General features: G+C 40.5%; 1 non-coding gene across 1 annotated transcript; it reads right to left on the reverse strand.

Moving 5' to 3' along the window:
* Nucleotides 1–506: 506 nt before the first annotated feature.
* LOC122908056 lies at nucleotides 507–613 on the reverse strand. Its single transcript, XR_006384856.1, has one exon. It is a non-coding gene; the product is annotated as a U6 spliceosomal RNA (small nuclear RNA).
* Between the last annotated feature and the right edge of the window lie 22549 nt (nucleotides 614–23162).

Genomic DNA, 23162 nt, shown 5'->3' on the forward strand with positions numbered 1-23162 from the left:
GACTTTCTGTCCTGAAGAGTAACTATTCCCCAGACTCATCCCTCAAGACTTTTCTACATTTTTTAGGCTCTAGCCTTCTAGGTTCCAATGTGTGACCTTGCCTGGCCCTAGCAATGTTCTAATAAGACCTTCTCTGGCCCACTCCAAGGCATGCCTCCTTCTGTTGTCTGAAAAACGAGACTTGCTGCATGGAAGCCTCAGGAATGTCTTCCTTAAGTCTATAAATGTGTCTCTTCCACCAGCCATTTCATTATTTCCCGTTCTTTTTTTTTTTTTTTTAAGTTTTTTATTTGAGTATAGTTGACACACAATGTTACAGTGGTTTCAGGTGTACAACATAGTGATTTAACATCTCTATACGCTTATGTATTATGCTATGCTCACCACACCTGTAGCTACCATCTGTCACCATGTAATTATTACAGTACCATTAACTCCATTCCCTGCGCTGTGCTTTTAACTCCTGTGATGTACTCATTCCATCACTGGAGGCCTCTGTCTCCCACAAAAATAGGGAACGCTCCATGAATTTGTGTGTCATCTTTGCATAGGGACCATGCTAATCTTCTCCATACTGTTTTGGTATTAGTATATGCGCTGCCAAAGAGAACACCAGTGCTCCCCATTCTTAAAGAACGAACGCCTTTCATACACCTCATCTTTACCATATTTGCCTGTTTTAAGAGCAGCTCACATGTTAAATGTTCAGTAAAGGTGTATCGAATGTATGACTGAGTGAGTGACTGAATGAATGATTTGTGGCGTGTGTCAGTCCACTTTGCCTCTATGCAAATATGCTTGGGAGCACCGAGCTAAAAATGGCATAATTTTTTTTCCCCGGAGAAAACTCCCAGTAGAATAGTAAAAATAGAAAAGAAAATATATGAGCCCCAATATCCCAGGCCTCTGTGTACTTGTGGCTACAATATAAGACCATAATTCTTTTTCATATGTTAATTAAGGTAGTATAAGATAACTTTGGCTTGCTCACTCTCTCCTCCTCCTCCTCCTTCCTTTTCTTCTCCTTCTCTTCATGTAGCTGCTACGACCCTCCCTCACTGCTACTGCATCTACTACCCTCCCTCACTCTTCTCTGCTACTAAGCAGAGGGAGCACTACTCAAGGACCAGGAAACTGTTCTTCTCTGCATCACTTTTCCCACAGATGAGCACAGAACTTCTCTAATTTTCTGTTCCTCTGAGACCAAATTGTAACCACTAATAACATTTTATTGAATAGTCAGAGATCCTGGAAAGGAAGTAAACAAAACCACACACAGAAAACTACTAGGCAAGCACAGAGCTCTCCTAGACTACTTTCTAGACTGCTTTGGTGTCTTTCTGATATGTTTCCATAAGACTTAACTGCATTGGATGTGCTCTAAGATTCTCTTTCGCCAAGAGTCTAGGTCATATTAAACTTATATCTAGGGCTTATTTACCTACATCCTCACTTCTTGACCCAAGACGGATTTTTACAAAAATAATATGTTCACTCATTCAACAAATACACATTTAGTACCTGCTCCTAACAGATATCGGACATTGAATCAAACCGATGTCAAACTGTTGTCAAATAAATCCTAACCCAGTAGAACAACAAAAATAAAGCCCTTTTATACTGTTAGCCAGAAGGTTGGGATAAAAGTGAGACTGTTCCTTCATTTTGGTACTTACGGAGGATATAGCCACTTAGGTTAGTTATGAAGGGGGGAAATGGGACAAGAGACAGGAAGGTGAGGTGGGGTAAGACTGATTTTAGTTAATAGTTCGCAGAAGTAGATGACCTCAGTGAGAAAGTCTAAGAAAATACACTCTGTGAGTTCTAGTTTAACAAGGAGAAAAGACCAGTCAATATAATCCAGGGAAACATATTTTGAGGTTTTGGGTATATGAGCATAGGCCTACCCACATGTGTGAACACACACACACACACACACACACACTATCCTTTATGCTTGGGGTTTGCAACTCCCAGTATGGTATTGCAGAAAAGATACTAACACTTGACACAAACTAACTCTGTGTTCTCTTTAGCTTGTATTCTACTGGTTACTAACAGTAGGAATTTCAGTACCCAGCAAAAGCCTGGGATCCTGAAAAAAAAATTCTTTTTTTTAAAGATTTTATTTATTTATTAGAGAGAAAGAGTGCATGAGAGACAGAGAGAGAGAAGAGAGAGCAGGGGCAGAAGGAGAGGGAGAAGCAGACTCCCCAGAGAACAGGGAGCCCAATGTGGGACTCGATCCCAGGACCCTGGGATCATGACCCACGTGAAGGCAGATAGATGCTTAACGAACTGAGCCACCCAGGCACCGCCTAAAGAAAAATTCCGAGTACTGTTGTATGATGCATTTCTCAAAGTCTGTATTACTTTGGTCAATTCAGTGTACAGAGGAAGTGGCAGGACTCTAACATGTTTGTAGAAGGGACATTGGAATTCAGACGAGAGAGACTAAATCTTCTTGGAGAAGTCAAGAAAGGATATAGAGGAATGGTAACAGTTGACTTTGGTCTTGAAAGATTGAGAAGACATTCCCTGGGCAAGAAAGAAGAGAAAGGTTATTTAAGAAGAGAAAAATGACATGATCCGATCTGTGTTTTAGAAAGGGAATGATTTGGAAAAGGAAATGACAGGATATGGGATGATGAATGAAACAGCCACGGGACCCTTGCAAGAAAAAAGAAATGGGGGTTGAAGGAAAGCATTAACAATGGAGATAGAAGCAAACATACTGGACTGACATTTAAGAGACAGACTTGACAGTTTCTTGTTTCAAAGGGGGTCTAGGAAAGAGGAAAGAACCAAAGATGCCTCTAAGATGTATTGGGGGATTAAAATGGAAAAGAAAAGGTGATTTGGATATGGCAGGACAAAGTTCTGTTTTTAACGCCAAGGTACTTGCGGGATCCCCGCCTAGAGTCAGTAGGCATGTCGAGCTGGTATCATGGAAGAAAAAAATCAAGGTTAAAGGTAAAGATTTGGGAGCACTGACACATAGAGGTAGTTGATACCACATCAGAATGTGGTATTGCAAAAGAATAACTTACGGACTCAAAGGATATGAAAGGTAAAGTTGAGCTTCAGAAGAAAATGGAAATGCATAAATAGCAACCAACGACAGTGAGAGAGAGATCCTTTGAACCAAGATTCGTCATTTGTTCTTTCATCTCCATTGAGTTAATTCAGAAAACAGTGTTTGTGGATTCCATCAGAATGCATCAGTCAACTTCCAACTCTTTTTTCAAATTATTTTTTATTATGTTATGTTAGGCACCAGACTGTACGTCATTAGGTTTTGATGTAGTGTTTCAAGATTCATTATTTACCTCTAACACCCAGTGCTCCATGCAATTCGTGCTCTCCTTAATACCCATCCCCAGGCTCACCTATTCTCCCGTCCCCATGCCTTCTAAAACCCTCAGTTTGTTTTTTGGAGTCTGCAGTGTCTCATGGTTCTTCTCCCCCTCACTTTTCCCTTCCTTCTCATAATGTTGAACTCTTGCAGGAGGTTGGATCAGGCTGCTTCTAACACAGGATGTAGATGTGTTCGTCAATTAGCAACCACCCATTACCATATAATGGCACTTAATAGCCCTGCATTGATGTTCTCCATCTGCCTCGAGATGCTGTCTTGTTTTTAAGAGGTAATTTTAATATACAAATGATTGCCAGTTAACAACTGACCTGAATGTCACACCTGCATTTAACACATATTATGGAAAGAAAAAAGAACTTCAAAAGGACATGGAAAGATGCGGTGGGATCTGTTAATATACAATGAATGAAAGTGTGTTATTGAAGTCTGTGACAATTAACACATCCGTATTTCAGGGTGAATTACCAATTCCTATCAGAGAAGATCACTTATGCCATTCAATTAATACACAATGAAAACAGAGCTATAGGAAATGAATTTATGCATTGATTATCATGCATTGACAGAGAACTCCAAAGCCCATAGGAAATCTGTACACTAGGACATCTTTATGAAATACTGTAGTACTCTTAAAAACAATTTTCTTTAGTATTTAAATATTTCCAGAGAACTATCATAGTGTAATAAAAAAAAATAGCAAACGAATGAGTAAGCTCTAGTGTTTGGCTCAGAAGATCTGGGATCAAATGAAACTTAGACACTTTGATGTCTGTCTTCTAATCAGAGCACTGGAGAGCTCTCACAGGTGTGCTACCACATTTTGATCCATATTAAAATTAATTTTTCCCAATGCTGTACACATGCTGGTGCTGTGATCTTTCAAATGACATAGTTAGTTGAGTGGTTTGTGCAATGCTTGCGCCGAGAGGGTCTGACTTAACGGAGACAAGAAGTGTAAGAGACTATCTGGCCAATGCCAAAAAGGTTGTGAATGAGCTCGCCACAGTCAGACTGTAGTTTAGATTTTTATTCTTCCTGTTGTCTATAGGTTTGTCATACCTCTTTCTGCTTTAGCTGGAGGATGGTAGATAAATGCTGAATATGGAGTCAGACTTGGAGTTTTTTGTCATTTCCTTATTGTGTGACTTTGCAAAACAATTGAACCGCTCTTAGCCCGCCTTCTCTGAATGTAATATAGAGAGTAGTATAGGTTAAATAAAATCTTCATGGGGAAAGTTTGCAGTAAGAAAGCACTCTGGAAGGAAAAAGTGCTCTGCCGATGTCCTGTTGTCTTTATAGATCCATATTTCAGAGATCTCCAATATTTCAATATAGTGATCCACACAATAGTAACATTAACGATAATTAACACAAACATGGTGGCCATTGTGTGTTGGGTATTATTGAAAATGATCCCCCCCATATATTAGCTAATTTAATTATTATAACAACCTCATGATCTGCATACCATTATTTCCTCCACTTTATAGGCTAATCATGATAGATCAGAATAGGAACACCCAAAAATCGGTTGCCAAAAGTTGCACTGGTGGCCCTATTACCTGTCATAAATCTACATGTGACTGAGGGTAAGGATTCCCTCTGATAATGTGTGGACTCCATACTTGGTGCACATACCACTTGAACATGAGTTAAGAGCAGTAAGTTTTTGGATTTGCTGATTTAAAAAGCAGTGCATTTCAAAGGCATAAATGTCTTTCAAGTATAATTTCAGGTGAAGCAATGTTAATTGTGACCTGGTCTAGAAGGCATGCAACTTCAGTGCAAAACAAACAACAAGTTTACTAAAAAGAAAATGGCAAAAGCATATATAACTGTAGGCAAATGTTTCATTAAGAAATTATTGAGGTTGGACACCCGGGTGGCTCAGTGGGTTAAGCCCCTGCCTTCGGCTCAAGTCATGATCTCAGGGTCCTGGGATCGAGGCCCGCATTGGGCTCTCTGCTCCTCCCTCTCACGCCCGCCTCTCTGCCTACTTGTGCTCTTTCTCTCTCTCTGTCAAATAAATAAATAAATTAAAAAAAATTATTGAGGTTAGTAGCATACTGACCCAAAGGGGAAGAAGAGCTAAAATGCACTGACTGACTGACAAACCACCAGACTCTGTGAGAGAGGTCCTTCACACATATCATACAACCTAGTCTCCCCACAAGAAGGTGAAGTATTCGCAAATCAAGAAAATGGGAATGTGAGAGATGAAGTATGGTAATTTGTTTACTAGTGAGGAATCAATGAAGACAGAAGTATCTCGAAAGACAAAAGGAGCCCCACTCTAGTTCACATTCACCCATTTATTCTGTATTTAACAAATATTTATCAAACTCTGGACGAGCCTGCCACCGAGCTAGGCGCTGTGACCATAACTCTGATGGCAGCACAGACTCTTCTCAGGAGCTTGGGGATGAATGGGAGACACAGAGCAATAGAAAGGCCATGCTGTCCTGCCAGATGGATAGCCAGTCTGCTGAAGAACACCTATGATGAAGTTCTAGAACCTAGGTTGGGTTCGGTGGGGTGAGGTTCGGAGCCGACGGCTAAAGAAAGAATTCTTAAGACGTCTCTGGTGCAAAAAGGTGGTTTATTAGAGCACGGGGACAGGACCCGTGGGCAGGCGGAGATGCGGCCGCGCCGAGTTGTTAGGGTAGGCGTGTTATATACCTTGCGGTTTGGAGGAGGTGGTGAAGGGATGGGAGATTTCGACAGAGCTCTCACGTGCTAAGGTGGGCCTACAAGGTGCCGGGGGGAGGCCTTGCCCTTATGGCTTGATCAATGTCGTTTTTAGGTCAGGCATTAACATCAAGATAGTTGGGAGATTCTTAGTGGGGTATTATGACCCTGCTGTCATTCACATTCCCTTCTACCTCAGTCTCCTCCAGTTTATGGTGGGGAGGGGGACATTAGGGCTTCAGGAACTGAGAGTTATTTGCCTCTGGAAATTTGTGCTATTGATAAGGTAACCTCCCTGTTTAGATCTCTAGGATACCTGTAGAGCAAGGGAGATTCCTGTTCTGCAGGATTGCGATCCCTGCAAGTTAACTATTTATCGTTTTATGGCAGTCAGGGGTGCCTGAGGAATGCTACACATATGGAGGGGAGCGGGTGAAGAGGGGGTGCAAGGCGCCAGCTTCTACTCTGTCCTCAGCTAGCCTCCTGCTCCCTCATCAACCTAGAAGAGAGGATTTATCTAGGCTTGAGGAGTGAGGAAATTTCTGGAAGATACTGTGTCTAATTTAGGGAGAAAGGCACTGGCCAGCATGGGATCAAAACTGTATGCCTTTTTTTTTTTTTTTCCCCTCTGATGAAAATTTACTTTGAGTTTGCCGAAACCTTGTGAATATGGGCAAGGAGGAGATAGAGGTATGGAGGGTTTTGAGTAAATCACAGCGTGGTTTGGGGAAACTGACTGAAAGTCATGTTTCTGAGTGATGCTGAAAAATCCCCTTGGGGCCATACCTTTTTATTTTCTGCATCTCTCTCTAGACACACATTGGCTTCGTCCTCCCCACTCTCTTGGATACCCTTTTTTGTTCTCTATTAGCTGATTGGGTTCCTGCTGGGTTTTTTCTATTGTAAATGAAGGACTCCCAATAAGATGGTCCCCTGCTGGCAATAATAATGCAGCCCATTCTTTTACATCCCCTAAATTCTGCTCCAGATACTGAGTTGCTCATTTTAAAAATTAAAACTCTGGCACTTTTATGTGGTATCTTTCTCCATGGAATTTATTTAGACAATGAATGCTTCAGATTTTCCCTAGAGACCTTTGACCCACTTTAAAGTAGCTGAACACATTTGAGCCAAATTTATTTACTCAATTTCCATATTTTCTTTGGTAATATGTAGAAAGGAAAGCAACTACCTGCTATTGAGTGGTTAATCTGTACCAAGTCCCTTTACTTGTGGTGTTTTTTTTGGACTCTCTGAGGTAGATTTTGGTCAGAGAATAAGCCATTTGTCCAGGGCCAGTCTGCTAAAAGCATAGGAGTTAGGCGTGGGACCCACATTGGTCTATCTAAAACCGTTTTCTCTCCTTTGATCAGTGAATGCATGGGCCAGCCAGTTCACTCATTTTTGTAAATAGCGTTTTACTGATGCACTGTCATTCCATTTATTTATGGATATTTTCAGCTTACAATGGCAAAGTTAACTAACTGGGATGGTGGCTTCTGTGACTTGCTAAGCCAAAAATATTGACCACGTGGCCCTTTACATAAAAATTTGTCAGTCTCTGAATATAGAAAGCAAACTTAATCAATGAGAATTGATTAAAGTAATCAATGAGAATGTTCTGCTTGCAGAAATCTGGATTTTTGTATCATTCCCAAGCTGTTAGAACTAGGAATTTCATGACTCATTTATGACATTAAGATAGTCTAAAACACACACACACACACACACACCCTACCACCACCACCACCACCAATAACAACAGACACACACAGAGTAAAGAATTCTTTGATTGCATTAGAGTTAACAGAAATTTTGTTAAATTAGATTATTTTCTTAGATTCTGATGGTCGAGTGTTCTCTCACACAGAACAACTTTGGGTTTATTTATCATCACTCTCATATGAACATCAGGTCATTTAAGTAGTCCAGTTCAGTGTATATTCATTTTGGCTGGTTGTAAAAAAAAATAATAATAAAATAAAATAAAATAAAAGCATGCTGAAAAACTTCCATTTGCCCTGCAGATGCACTGTCTATCCCACTTGGTCCTGCGCTTGCCCCTCCCAGGCTGGTCTCCTTGCACTCGCTGGCCATGAATATACCTTCCCTTGCTCTCTGGCTTCCCAGGTGGCATGTAGCTCAGGAAAATCCTGGCAGCAGATTGGAGGGAGATTGAAGATTTTATCACACCAGCTCCCTCCCAGCAGGGTTGCCATGGGTTCCTGTGTGTGTTAACCAGAGATTCTCAGGTGTTGAAAGGCAGCTCTGTCTCTGCATGAGTAATGTCTGTGCTATTCTGGAAACTACCTCTTCAGGCCTCAGAGTATAAGGCAGCTAAACTGTTCCTAAACTAGGCACTTCACTATCTTCTGTGGTTCCCTTCTACCCTTGAAATAGTTGTCTTATTAAAATAAATTTAATTTAAAAATTTTTAGTTTATTATTATTTTAATTTTTATTATTAAAATACATTTTATTATTTATTATTAAATTCTTCTTGAAGTATTCTGACTTCGATGTGCCAGCTGCTTTCTTCTGGGATTCTGCTCACAAACTGCTGATAGCAATAACCCAAGGCAGAACTGAAAGGAGGCGTTTGTACTGCTTGTTCTCTCTGTTTCCCTGTTAGCATGGTCTAACTTGAGAAAGTGAGACACAGATTCAGTGAATAGAGAAGAAAGTTTACGGCAACTCGAGACCTAAGGAAGTGACAATTTCTTGGCTTCCTTTTCTTGCCACTATGATTTATTGGTAAAGATATTCACAGTCTCTGGGACAATCATTTCCATGACTGGAAAGATAACTCAAAGAACAAGATGCATTGGAATGATAATGATTCATTCATTCATTCAAGAAGTATTTATTGTGCATTTACTTTAGGCAAGAATTAGAATTTACACTAACAATAAATTTGGTGATTGGATTGTTGTTTTCATGAAAACATTTTTACTATGTCCTACCTATAATATAAACGCCCTCAGAAGGAATCCTTAGAGGGGAAATAGTTGAGGCTTTATTGTTAGGAAGAAGTCAACAATTGTCTTTCTTCTCATTTCTCTCCTCAAATAGTCATATTCATGAGGATGTCTTAAGAAAATATGTACTTCTATCTTAAAATGAAACCCAGAATCTCTAAGATACAACTTGAAAAGAAATATGTTCTGGTAACACCAGTAATCAAAGTGACAGAATCATAAGGAAATGTGAAACGCAGGACAACAGGGTGGGGCACTTTCCCCCACAAAGAGGTTTCTCACAGGGAAACTGAACATTCTGGATTTATCTCAGAAAAGTAAGAGTTACCTCACAGATGGCAAAGGACTTTTTATAGAGGGGGAATATGAGTCTAATAAAAATCTAGCCAGTAAAAGGAATCTCAAATTATTGATACCTACTAATACTTCATAGAGAATCTACCTATAAATCAAATCTTTTCCTGTCCCTTTGTTAAAAGTTGTTCAGTGACATAGCAGTAGCTGTTAGGCGCTGCAGCAAGATGGTGACAAGCATGAACCTTGAAGGCCAGGATAACTGGCTTCAAAACCTACCTGTACTACCTACTCATAATGTGAATTTAGGCAGGTTACTAACTGTAGTAGACTGGGGGATGTTCTACCTAGATCCTCTTTAGAGGAAGAACTTAATGCGCAGTCACAGGTGTGTGGTCTGAAGGTAAGTTCTACCTCTCATCTTTCTTCCAGTCAGCTTCAGGCCACAGAGGCCATTTTGCCTGAGGCCGTGCCTTTCCTGGGTCAGCCTAAGTTGGTGACCAACCATGGCATGATAATTCAGGGCTGGGACTTTCTGCCAATTTGGGATGGGCAGCACTAGCTTTAGAACTTCCTATTGAGCTGGTCAAAGTTTTGCCAAGCCTGTATCTTAAGCCAACTTCTCTCTCCATCCGATCCTGTTTCCTCCCTATTACCTTCACTAGTGTTGCCTTCTAATAAGTGTCTGGCACCCTAAGCTCTGTCTCAAGCTCTGCTTCTAGAGAACCTGGGCTGTGACAATACTGGAAGTGGTCTGAGAAAGCAAGTGAGATGATAATGAGCGTTTGGAGCTAGATTGCCCAGCACTTGGCTGTCACAAAGGATCCCACCGCTGGTGGCAAATGGATCACAGAAGGGCTCCGGCTTAAGGCAGTGGTCTGTTAACAGTTTCAGCAGTGGTGAATAGGGAGGGAATATAGTGGATGGAAAGGCACTGGCAGCTAAAACATATTAGGCAGTTGAGATTATAGAGAAAATAGTGGCTGTAAAGATATGAGGGCCAGAGTTATCGCTAAGCACAGTTGATGCACTACTGCAGTAGTTCTCAAACGCAGCGTGCCTCAGAATCACTGAGAGAGTCTGGTAAAGCACAGACTGCGTCATGCCAACATTAGAGTTTCTGATTCAGTAGGTCTGCCGTGGAGCTCCGAAATCACATTTCCAAGAAGTTCCCAAGGGATGCAAATTCTACTGGTTCACAAACATTCTTTAAGAATCTGTGTTCAGGGGCGCCTGGGTGGCTCAGTGGATTAAGCCACTGCCTTCGGCTCAGGTCATGATCTCAGGGTCCTGGGATCGAGTCCCGCATTGGGCTTTCTGCTCAGCAGGGAGCCTGCTTCCCTCTCTCTCTCTCTCTCTGCCTGCCTCTCTGCCTACTTGTGATCTCTCTGTCAAATAAATAAATAAAATCTTAAAAAAAAAAAAAAAAGAATCTGTGTTCATAGAAAGATGAATAACTAGCTGGGGACAAGTTATAGGCAAGAGAAAGCCAGAGGGTCTTTTTGGTTATGAAGAGCTTGTCATTTCCGCCAATCAGAAGGTAGAGAAAGCTGGAACTTAATTGTCAGAGTAGTTGGACTTTAAAGATGGTTAAACACTTAATCAAGGTTGGTCTTAGTGCCAAGGTCAGATTCTTTGTCTGGAAAACCTGAAATCCTTGCATTGAGAATGAATAGGGATATTTGATGGGTGCACTAAAAGACTGACCCTCCAGAAGAACCTTCTGAGCCTTCTGAGCCTGCAGTGGTGGCCCACTCTTTTCCTTCTCTCTCTAGATTTCCATAGGAATACAGCTACTGAAGCCTCTTCCCCAAGCAACATATGGCCCACTCAGCACCTGTCCCGAACTGGGTCTTTCAGATTATCAGATTCTAGCCCTGCCCATTGTCTTTGAGCTACTTTGTATCTCTGTAAATTGTGGGTAACTGATGATATACAAACACTGTCTGATAAAGATTTAATAGACTTCCTCTCCCCACTAAACAACCACAACATCAACAACAAAACCCCAAACCCCATATTTTAGTACCTCTCTGGTAAATCCTGTTATGTTGGTCAACTTGTCAGTCCCTTCCAGTTCTTTCCATTTGGATACAGTCCTCCAAACTTACTTCTCTAATTACTTACTCTCCTGCCTAATTTACATTACCAAAAAATACCACCTAAATTTTTAGAACCCTATCTGAACACTAGGTTGCTTTGCCAATGATTCCTTTCTCCAGAATCCGAAGAAGCCCTGTAACCTAAAGCCCCATGACTTGATTTAAACTCTAGAGGACTCACCCTCACAGTTGACCATAAATGGATGATTTCTTCCTGGACAGTCAACTGTCTAGACCACTAAGGAAGTCACACAAAATGCTCAGGTCATACCTTCCCTTATAGGATAGGTAATCAAGATTGGACATTATCTGAAACATCAACAACTCCCCTTCCTAGCTTGAGAGCTCTAAGAAACTCATGAATGGTACTGCATAATCAGTTTTCCTGGACAGACTTCATGGAATTCACCATCTGGTAATTCTCAGGGTTCATTTCCTGGTACTTTAATTTTAATTTTAAATTTTTTTTAAAGATTTTATTTATTTGTCAGAGAGAAAGAGAGAGTGAGAGCGAGCATAGGCAGGCAGAGTGGCAGGCAGAGTCAGAGGGAGAAGCAGGCTCCCTGCGGAGCAAGGAACCTGATGTGGGACTCGAACCCAGGACACTGGGATCATGACCCGAGCCGAAGGCAGCTGCTTAACCCACTGAGCCACTCAGGCGTCCCTTAATTTTAATTTTTAAAGTAGTTGTTTTTTTTAAAGATTTACTTATATTTTTGAGAGTGAAAGCATGCCTGAGTGAGAGTGGGGGAGCGGCAGGGGGAGAGAATCCTCAAACAGACTCCCCACCAAGCAAGGAGCCTGACTTGGGGTTCAACCCCAGGACCCATGAGATCATGATCTGAGCTAAAACCAAGAGTTGACGTTCAACAAACTGAGCCACCCAGGTGTCCCCCTGGTACTTTAATACAAGCTGTATACTAATATTTTAAAACATTATTTTAGGCATTTCTTTTTAAAAATACTTGGTCTCCAGGACTCCAAAACAATTTAGCCTTTGTTACCACCTCTCAGTAGCTGGTCTGCTGGTTTTGCATGAACACCACCACCAAGTGTCTTAGAGCTACTATTTCTTAGACCCTGTCTTGCCTCATGTAGAAGTTTGGTACTGCTTCTGAGTTGTTCAGTGATAAATAATATTTACTCATCTTGAAGAAAAGTGGTGGGGGACAGCAGTGTTGAACTTTCTCTGAGTCCCATGCTCTTAGAAAACAGCAGTGGTTAAGATAGCTGCCCCAGGGCGCCTGGGTGGCTCAGTGGGTTAAGCCTCTGCCTTCGGCTCAGGTCATGATCTCAGGGTCCCGGGATCGAGTCTCGCATCAGGCTCTCTGCTCAGCAGGGAGCCTGCTTCCTCCTCTGCCTCTCTGCCTACTTGTGATCTCTCCCTGTCAAATAAATAAATAAAATCTTAAAAAAAAAAAAAAAAAGATAGCTGCCCTATCCTTTGGTTTTCCAAAATCTTTCCACCCTTTTGCATTCTGAGCAATGGCTAGCCACAAAGGAGCGCTATTGTTTGGGAAACAAAGCTGTGACACTAATTTCTGTGCTCAGTTCCCTTACCCATACATAATAGTAGTAGTATCTGTCCTGACCTCATGGATGTGTGTGTGTGTGTGTGTGTTTGTGTGTGTGTGAGAGAGAGAGAGAATGAGAGAGAGAATTTCTGCTATGGACAGAACTATTTCTCCAATTATTCTTCTGTGGAAAATCTAGTTTCCAATGGGACTGTGTTTGCAAATAGATCAAGTAGAAGGTAATCACAGTTAAATGAGGTCATAAGTGTAGGGCCGTAATCTGATAGGATTGGTGCCTTATAAGAAGAGTAAGAGAGAGTAATTGCTTTCTTTGTCTCTATACACATACCCACACAAAGAAGAAATTGTGTAAGCACACAGCAAAATGGCTACCACCTATATGCCAAGACAAGAAGCCTCAGAGTCAAACCTGCCTTGTTGGAATCTTGGTCTTAGACTTTCCACCCTCTTTTATTTCTGTGAGAAACAAATTTCTGTTTAAAGTGACACACTTACGGTATTTTGTTTTGGGAGCTCAAACCCAAATACAGCTTCTTATTTAAATGAATATAAGTGTTTAAGGGGTACTTGGGTGGCTCTATCAGTTAAGCACCCAACTCTTAATTTTGCCCTCAGATCATGATCTCAGGGTCCTGGGACCAAGCCCTGTATCAAGCTCGGCACTCAGTAGGAAGTCTACAAGGATTCTCTCTCTCTCTCCCCCCTACCTTTGCCCTTCCCCCACTTGCAAGGGCTCTCTCTCAAATCATCTTTAAAAATAAATAAATAAATGCATATGAAGTGTTTAAACTTGTGTCTAGCACATAGTAAGTCCTAAATAAACATTAGCTATTAATTTTTTTTAAATTTCTTTTCAGCGTAACAGTATTCATTGTTTTTGCACCACACCCAGTGCTCCATGCAATCCGTTGCCTCTCTAATACCCACCACCTGGTTCCCCCAACCTCCCACCTCCTGCCCCTTCAAAACCCTCAGGTTGTTTTTCAGAGTCCATAGTCTCTCATGGTTCACCTCCCCTCACTCCCCTCACTCAGCATAACCTCTTCCAGTCCTGTCCATGTTGCTACAAAAGTTGGGTATTCATCCTTTCTGATGGAGGCATAATACTCCACAGTGTATGTGGACCACCTCTTCCTTATCCATTCATCCGTTGAAGGGCATCTTGATTCTTTCCATAGTTTGGCAACCGTGGCCATTGCTGCTATAAACACTGGGGTACAGATGGCCCTTCTTTTCACGACATCTGTGTCTTTGGGGTAAATACCCAGTAGTGCAATGGCAGGGTCCTAGGGAAGCTCTATTTTTAATTTCTTGAGGAATCTCCACACTGTTCTCCAAAGAGGAGAATCTCCACACTGTTCTCCAAAGTTGGTGCACAACTTGCATTCCCACCAACAGTGGAAGAAGTTTCCCCTTTCTCCACATCCCCTCCAACACATGTTGTTTCCTGTCTTGCTAATTTTGGCCATTCTAACTGGTGTCAGGTGGTATCTCAATGTGGTTTTAATTTGAATCTCCCTGATGGCTAGTGATCATGAACATTTTTTCATGTGTCTGATAGCACATGTCTTGTATGTCTTCATTGGAGAAGGGTCTGTTCATATCTTCTGCTAATTTTTTGATATGATTTTCTGTTTTTTGTGTGTTGAGTTTGAGAAGTTCTTTATAGATCCTGGATAACAACCTTTTGTCTGTACTGTCATTTGCAAATGTCTTCTCCCATTCCGTGGGTTGCCTCTTTGTTTTTTTGACTGTTTCCTTTGCTGTGCAGAAGCTTTTGATTTTGATGAAGTCCCAAAAGTTCATTTTCGCTTTTGTTTCCTTTGCCTTTGGAGACATATCTTGAAAGAAGTTGCTGTCGCTGATATCGAAGAGGTTACTGCCTATGTTCTCCTCTAGGATTCTGATGGATTCCTATCTCACATTGAGGTCTTTTATCCATTTTGAGTTGATCTTTGTGTACGGTGTAAGAGAATGGTCGAGTTTCATTCTTCTACATATAGCTGTCCAGTTTTCCCAGCACCATTTATTGAAGAGACTATCTTTTTTCCACTGTACATTTTTTCCTGTTTTGTCAAAGATTATTTGGCCATAGAGTTGAGGGTCCATATCTGGGCTCTCTACTCTGTTCCACTGGTCTGTGTGTCTGTTTTTATGCCAGTACCATGCTGTCTTGGTAATCACAGCTTTCTGGTAAAGCTTGAAATAAGGTAATGTGATGCCACCAGTTTTATTTTTGTTTTTCAACATTTCCTTAGCAATTCGGTTTCTCTTCTGATTCCATACAAATTTTAGGATTATTTGCTCCAGCTCTTTGAAGAATACCAGTGAAATTTTGATTGGAATAGCATTAAAAGTATAGATTGCTCTAGGCAGTATAGACATTTTAACAATGTTTATTCTTCTGATCCAAGAGCATGGAATGGTCTTCCATATTTTTGTGTCTTCTTCAATTTCTTTCATGAGTGTTCTGTAGTTCCTCGAGTACAGATCCTTTACCTCTTTGGTTAGGTTTATTCCCAGGTATCTTATGGTTCTTGGTGCTATAGTAAATGGAATCGATTCTCTAATTTCCTTTTCTGTATTTTCATTGTTAGTGTATAAGAAAGCCACTGATTTCTGCACATTGACTTTGTATCCTGCCATGTTACTGAATTGCTGTATGAGTTCTAGAGTTAGTTATTAATGTTATTGAAGCATATGCAGTAAGATAAGGAGAAGGCCTAGAAAGTTCCCTTTTCTGAAACTATACAGATTCTCTCTACACCCCATCTATTACACACTGCTGACTAACTGCATGGACCATCATGTTTCTCACCTCAGAGCACAAACATGGGGAGAACCCCTCTGACCAGCTGGAATCAGAGTGAGCTTACTAACATGGCATGCTGTCTCTAGAGCTGCTGCCAGCTTATCCAGGTTTTTTTTTTTTTTTTTTTAAGATTTTATTTATTTATTTGACAGACAGAGATCACAAGTAGGCAGAGAGGCAGGCAGAGAGAGAGGGGGAAGCAGGCTCCCTGCTGAGCAGAGAGCCTGATGTGGGGCTCAGTCCCAGGACCCAGAGATCATGACCTGAGCTAAAGGCAGAGGCTTAACCCACTGAGCCACCCAGGCACCCCAGGCTTATCCAGGTTTATCCTCCCCTTGTCCCTGTGGCCCTCTGCCATCTCTTCCTTAACAGAATGCATTGAGAATGAATAGGGATATTCATTCACAGGACACGATTTGGGTGCATGTCTTCATGATGCTAGAAATGACTCTACTTACCTTGTTGGGTTCACTAAATCTTACTCTCTTTCCCTTTCAGTTTTATAAAATCATTTGCTTCCCTCTTCTGTTGAGACAAAAGCACAGACGCTTGTACACATGGACAAAAAAACGGAAGCACTTCTCTTTTGTGTCTCTGCGGCACCCAAGGCATAATTCCAACATTGCACTTGCTGTCTTCCAAGGGGTACTGAAATTTCTTGTGCATGTGTTTCTCTTCCTTACTGTTCTGTAAGTTTCTAGAAGGCAGGAACCATATTGCATTTTGGGTGCTTTGTAGGTGGGTGGTACCCAATAAATAAATCTTAAATTTTCGCATTGAAATGTAGGGTGGTCTGAGTGCTTTAAAGGGCTATAAATTTCACAGACCTTGCAATTCTTTTATTGTTCCAAGACTACTGGTGATGAGATCAAGAATATACCCATGCATGGGTGCATACGTGTTCACATGCACACATGTACACACACACACATGCACACAGTGCACACCACTATCTGAGAACCAGAATCCTTAGCAAGACCACTTAGAGGTGTTATTTGCTTTCATATTAATTACTTTCATATTTACTTCTTATTTTTTTATATTATTAATTTTGTTTAAAAATCTGGGCATGGAGAGGTGCCTAGATAGTACAGGTTGACTGTCTGACTCTTGGTTTCGGCTCAGGTCATGATCTCAGGGTCATGAGATAGGGCCCCTCATTGGGTTCTGAGAGGAATCTGGTTGAGACTCTCTCTCCCTTTCTGGCCCTCCCCTGCCAGTTTCTCTCAAATAAATAAATAAATGTTTTTTAAAGATCTGGGCATGGAGATGCTGTATTAAACCTCCCTATGTTCTTTTTAGTAATATATAGTCTCTCAAATGTTTTAGCACTTGGAAGATTTTTAAATGTTAAAAGCATAATGTGTAGAAGGCTTAATTTTAATAATTGCCACTGATTTACATGAGCATGTGTTAATGGTCTGGGAAGGGAGGAGATGTCTTCCTTTACCTTATGAAATAGAATTTCAGGGGCCAAATGCTACTAAAAAGCTTTAACATAAAATGTTGATCTGTGGGGATCCACTATTAAACCATATGCCACAATTTTACCTCTTGACCTTTTCTTTCAATAGATACGATTCTAACAACAAACAACATCGATTTTCGTAGTCAGTGTTTCACAATCAAATTTTTAGTTGGTGCCAAGTAACTCATGAAGGGGTGGGTTACAGCTACAGATCGGGTTGGAGCCCAGAGCCCAGTGGAGAAGATAGGCAAGTAAACATTAATTAGACTTCAGGATGGCAAGCACTAAGAGATAAAGGTTGGAGTGATAGCAGTGTGTACTAGAAGATTACTTCCCCATTAACAGGGGCCAGGGAGGGAAAAGGATGGATGAAGAGAATGACATTTCCGCAGTGATCTTCATTTGCCTTACCCATCACTTGTCTTGGCTGCTAGGCTGCTTTCTCTTAGTTCCTAATTCACTTTCTCTTTTTATGTACATGTACTAAATCTTCGTTTAGTCACAGGACACATTCTCTCTTCAATTTCTGGAAACTCTAAAGCTTCTGCAGATACTAGGTGCTCAGTAAATTCCATCCGCTAACACTAGCCAGTAACTGCTGCTTGCCCATGTTTTCCCAGAGCCTGGCCACACAACTAACCAGGTGGCATTCCTCTCCGTTACACCCCAGGCCCACCAGGAGGGCATGAAGGGAGCCATTCCAGAGCCTCACAGCAGATTAGCAGCACAGCTCCCATCACTGTTAATAAGATTTACAGAGGTAATCCTCATGGCACGTGGAGAAGGCCTGCCATTAAATAAAAAGGGCAACACCTTCAGAACAGAACAAAGTCAACTGTTTTACCTTCTAAGACATTAACATGATAATGTCAGTGTTCCTCCAAGGTGCCTGGCTTGCTAATAAATACGCAGATGCCATTCCGAAAGACACAAATGGGCAGACCAAGAGTAGAATGTTTATATCCTATTGCTGGAGAGCAAAATAGACTTTCTCCCTTGACTCTTTTTCCGGGGCTCTGTTGTCATGGCTAAGGAACATGTCTCTGGAAAATCAATAAGGTGTGGAGACAAAAAAATCAAAAGTTTAAGGAATGGTCCTTTCAGAGACCTGAAATTAGTATACCTAAAAAGGAGTAATGAAGTACTGTTAGAAATGAACTTTATGCCCAGATGAGAGGGACTTACATACCATGCCAAAAGATTTTTTATTTTTCTGTAGGTAATGTGTTTTCTGAAGGAATTTTAAGCCAGGAAGAGTCGGGGACAGACCGGAATCTTCAGGAAGACTAATCTAGAATGAGCATTTTGGAGTAATTGTGGACCCTCATTAATATTGTAATAATTTCTTAATTTGAACCTTTATCTGAAGTCATCATTTATCCTATGCATAATAACTATAAACCAGATCATGTGACTCTCCTCAAAAATCATCATTTCTGTATCAGAAATGTGTGGTGGCCAGCAATGGGAAGTGATTCTGGGTAACGTTAGCAGTAATGTGGTATCAAAACAGAAACTGATTAATCAGACCTCAGAGAGAGCAAGAGTAAGGGTCGCTGTGGAGATCCAAGTAGAATGCTGCCTTTGAGTTACTCAGCTGCAATCATAGTGCCTCTCAGGCTTTGCTCAGGATGCAAATTTATAGCCCCCCTCCCCTACACCCTCTCCGGGCACCTTGATTTAGCTTGAGTTGCATGACCACTCTTGGTGTTAGCAGGTTAGGTTACATGATAAAAATCTCACCAGCAGAGCAGGGCATAAGGAAAGGATGTTGAACAGACAAAATATGAATAAAAGATAATGAAAACAGGACTGAACAGATGTCCACTACAAGAACATTCCTACAAAAGAAAGTTCACATTCTTTACCTAAACAGTCAAGGCTTTCCATGAGAGGGCTCTGTCCTACCTTTCAAATCTTATTTCTTAGTATAGCCATCGCTGCATAAAATAATTCAGACCCAAAAGACTACTTACTCTCTTTTAAATATGCCACACATTCTTATGTAGCCTTGCATTTGTTTATAATATTCTCTCAATCTTTATTGCCCATCTTTACCTTCTCCAAAACCCACATCTTACTTAAGTACTCTTTCCACAAACCATCAGCTTAAGTACTCTTTCCACAAACCATCAGCTATACTCAAAAGAACATTCTACTTCCATCTCTACCATGTCGTATTTTCCTTTGCCTTATAGTAGTTTTTTAAAGATTTTATTTATTTATTTGACAGACAGAGCACAAGTAGGAAGAGAGGCAGGATGAGAGAGAGGAAGGGAAGCATGCTCCCTGCTGAGCGGAGATCCCGATGCCAGGCTTGATCCCAGAACCCTGGGATCATGACCTGAGCCAAAGGCAGAGGTTTTAACCCACTGAGCCACCCAGGTGCCCCTGCCTTATAATAATTTAATAATACTATCATCAACAATGAAGAACTGCATGAAAGTTTACATTTTAGAAAAATTATTTTATGTTGTTTCATTTGACCCTGGTAGTTACTTGTTTTATTGTACACTGTCTTTTATAGGTCAAGAAATATTAGATAGAAGAACAGTCTAAATTTATTCATCTAGGAACTGGCGAGGTTGAATCTAAATCCAATCTAAATCCAAATTCAAGTTCCAAAGATGGAGACCTTTTGTCTATTTGTCTCCCACAGTGACCACTAAAGCTTTGCCATGATAGTTAATCAATAAATGTGGGTTGAATAAAAGAAGGAAAAAATAAAATGTCAGAATTTCTTACCAAATTACGAGTAGTTCTGGATTCAGAAAAAGATCATCAGAGAAAGACAAATATCGTATGATTTCACTCATACGTGGAATTTAAGAAACAAAACAGATGAACATAGGGGAAGGGAAGGAAAAATAAAATAAGGCAAAATCAGAGAGGGAGACAAACCATACGAGACTCTTAACTATAGAAGCCAACCTGAGCGTTGCTGGTGAGGAACTGGGTGATGGGCATTAAGGAGGACTCATGACATAATAAGCACTGTGACTGATGAATCACTAAACCCCTCACCTGAAACTAATAATACACTATATGTTAATTTTAAAAAACCAAAAAAAAAAAAAAAAAAGAAAAGGAGAAAGATCAGTGAAGCCTAGATCATTAAGTTGGCCTTCCTCTTAAACATAAGACTGTAGTTAAACCTTGGAAATTAATACTTGGGAAGATGAGGAAATAGTAATGGGAATTTATGGTAACAGAAATCGGTAGGCTGTACCTTTTCCATTTTCTGAAATGGTACATTTTCATTGATGTTTTTATAAAGACGAAATCTTTTCAGATGGGATAGTGAGCTGTTTAGGGGATGAGGGAAGTGTGAGGCAAGGATGCTGTAAATGGTGATTTATCATCTACTCCCCTAACCTCTTTTGTCGGTTGATTCATCAGACAGCTGTCAGGTCTAGCTCTGTGATCTGAGATAGACTTTGAGCAGCAGGCTTCCTCAGGCAAATTAAATTTGACATTCAATTTAAAATCTGGGCTATAGTATAGCCAGGTCTAACTGTAACAGTGATACAGCAATGGGCATTCTGTTTTACACGGGGGTTTTTACAGTTTTCTGGGTCTTATCCACAATAATAGAGCATTTAATTCATATTTCACAGAATCATACACTTTTAGAACTAGAAGTCTTACAAATGCTTGAGGGCAAAGAGTATCTTGCATATCTTGTATCATTTATAGCAACTAAGATCCTAACCTTATCATGAGGGATCGGTTATATAATAGCCAGAGTCCAGGATTTTTGAGTCAGACAGATTTGCGTTTCATTCATAACTCTGCTATTGGGTTCCTGGGTGAAATCTGGCCCAGTACTTAGCCTCTTTAAGTTTCAGGTTTCCTGTTTCTAAAATGAGACTAATACCTACCTCTTAAGTTATTTTAAGATTCAGCAAGCTGGCATATATAGTATGCTCTGCATACAGTACGCCCTTAAAGCAAATTGGAACTACTCCCTTTATACATAGGTGCTCCACAAACAACTTGAATGTTTCAATGATTTTGTGTCAAATCAAAATGATTCGCATGACGGCAAATGACTTGCAGTCATAAGGCAGATCTGAAACCTGCAGAAAGAAAGCCGACAAGAAGTGAGATGGAGGGAGAGCCTTATCTTCAAATGCAGATCTGACAGTGCCGGCCGTCCCACTGGACAGTTCTAGAACAAAGATGGCCTGGAAAAGGATTCTGGCTTTGGAGGAATGGTGCTTGGTTATTGGCTGAGGACTGCCTGGGAAGAGTGTAGGCTTGGATTAAAAGCCGAGGCAGTTCTTGAAGGTGCTAATAGCTGAAGGCTGCCAGCTGACTCCATTCCCTACAGGAGAATGACAAGTTCTTTCTTGAAGAGAGATCTGAGTGGCACATCTCAAGCCTGCCACAAGTAGTACCGTAGTATTCTATTAGATCAAAGACCAGTTATGACCTTTAGAAGTTCATGGAATTCAAAGCTAAGAAATACTCGGTAACTAAGAGATAAAACTTTAAAAATGAAAGGGAAAACTTTGATGTCCACATTCAAACTGTATTCAGAACTGTATGGGACTGAAGAAGCAAAAATGCCCATATTTTAAGACTCAAATGGATCAGAAAAGCCAGCAAGGAAAAAAGAAAGAAACTTAGATGAATATTGATAGAGAGAAGGAAACAGAATAAGAAAAAAATGAGAACATAGGAGATGAAGAGAAGAAAAAAAAAAAAAAACGAAACTCACCTCAATTCTGTTTTCGTAATGGTAATGCCGTGCAAAGGAAATGGCATGGTTTGGGATTAGACAGATTGTGAATTCATTCCCAGGTCTGGTCATTGCTGGACATTCTACCTTGGACGAGTTATTTAGCCTCTCTAAGCAAGTTTCATTTTCAATCTAGTCAGCCAGTCATTCATTAAAACACATACTGAATGTCTACTGTATTTGACACTATAAATGATAGAGTCCACTGCGGTAAAAACAAAAGCGGTTATGGTTCCTCATATGAAACAATCACAAAATTCTGATCATAAATGTTGGTGATTATAGATCAAGAAAAATATTAGTACACAGAATTATTAATGGAAGAATAGAATTGAGATGGACTGGGAGGTGAGAAAAGATACTTATTGGTGAAAATGGTGATTAAATGGAGACTAGAAGGAGAAAAATGTTTAAATTAGATTAAAAAATGGTGAGAAAAATTTTCCAGACAGAGGCAACAGCATGTGTGAAGATCTTGAGGCAGGAAAGAGGAAGCCACGTTTCAGGAATTAAAAGTAGACAAGCATGACTAGCTGTAGAGTCACATGACCTGAAATGCAGTCCATGGGGGAGAAAAAATGGTGGAGTTCCCCTCTGATAGGTTGTATTTTTTCTGTGATGTTCAAAGCAAATTCATCACCTGAGAGAGGCTTTTGGCGATGACATGAAAGAAAACCTGGAGGAGAAATGAAATTATTAACAATGGGAGAATAGGCTTACTAGCCAAACATAATAAGATTGCTGGGAGGTGTTTTGTGGCCACTGGAATTGACAATTATAAATTTATAGTGATTCCAAACTGCCTGGTTGTCTGACTTTCTTCCTTAGTACTGAGCTGCTTAGTTGAAGCAAAGAAAAGCCCAGGCGTTAAATTCTGTGAGGTCAGTAAGCCAACATACTTTTCTCTTTCTATGTTAATCAGTTCTCATATAAAGAATACTTTCCTGTCTCTGTGTTAAGCAACACTGAGACCAGGGCAAAAATATCAAAATCAAAAATCAGAAACAAACAAACAAAAAACCCCACTAACTTAATTCTTGAAACAAATTTCAAGAAATACTTACTTTTGGAAAACTAGTTTTTTTTTTTTTTTTTTAAAGATTTTATTTATTTATTTGACAGAGAGAGATTACAAGTAGGCAGAGAGGCAGGCAGAGAGAGAG

This window comes from Neovison vison, chromosome 5 (assembly GCF_020171115.1).
Source record: "Neovison vison isolate M4711 chromosome 5, ASM_NN_V1, whole genome shotgun sequence".
NCBI classification, from domain to species: domain Eukaryota; kingdom Metazoa; phylum Chordata; class Mammalia; order Carnivora; family Mustelidae; genus Neogale; species Neogale vison.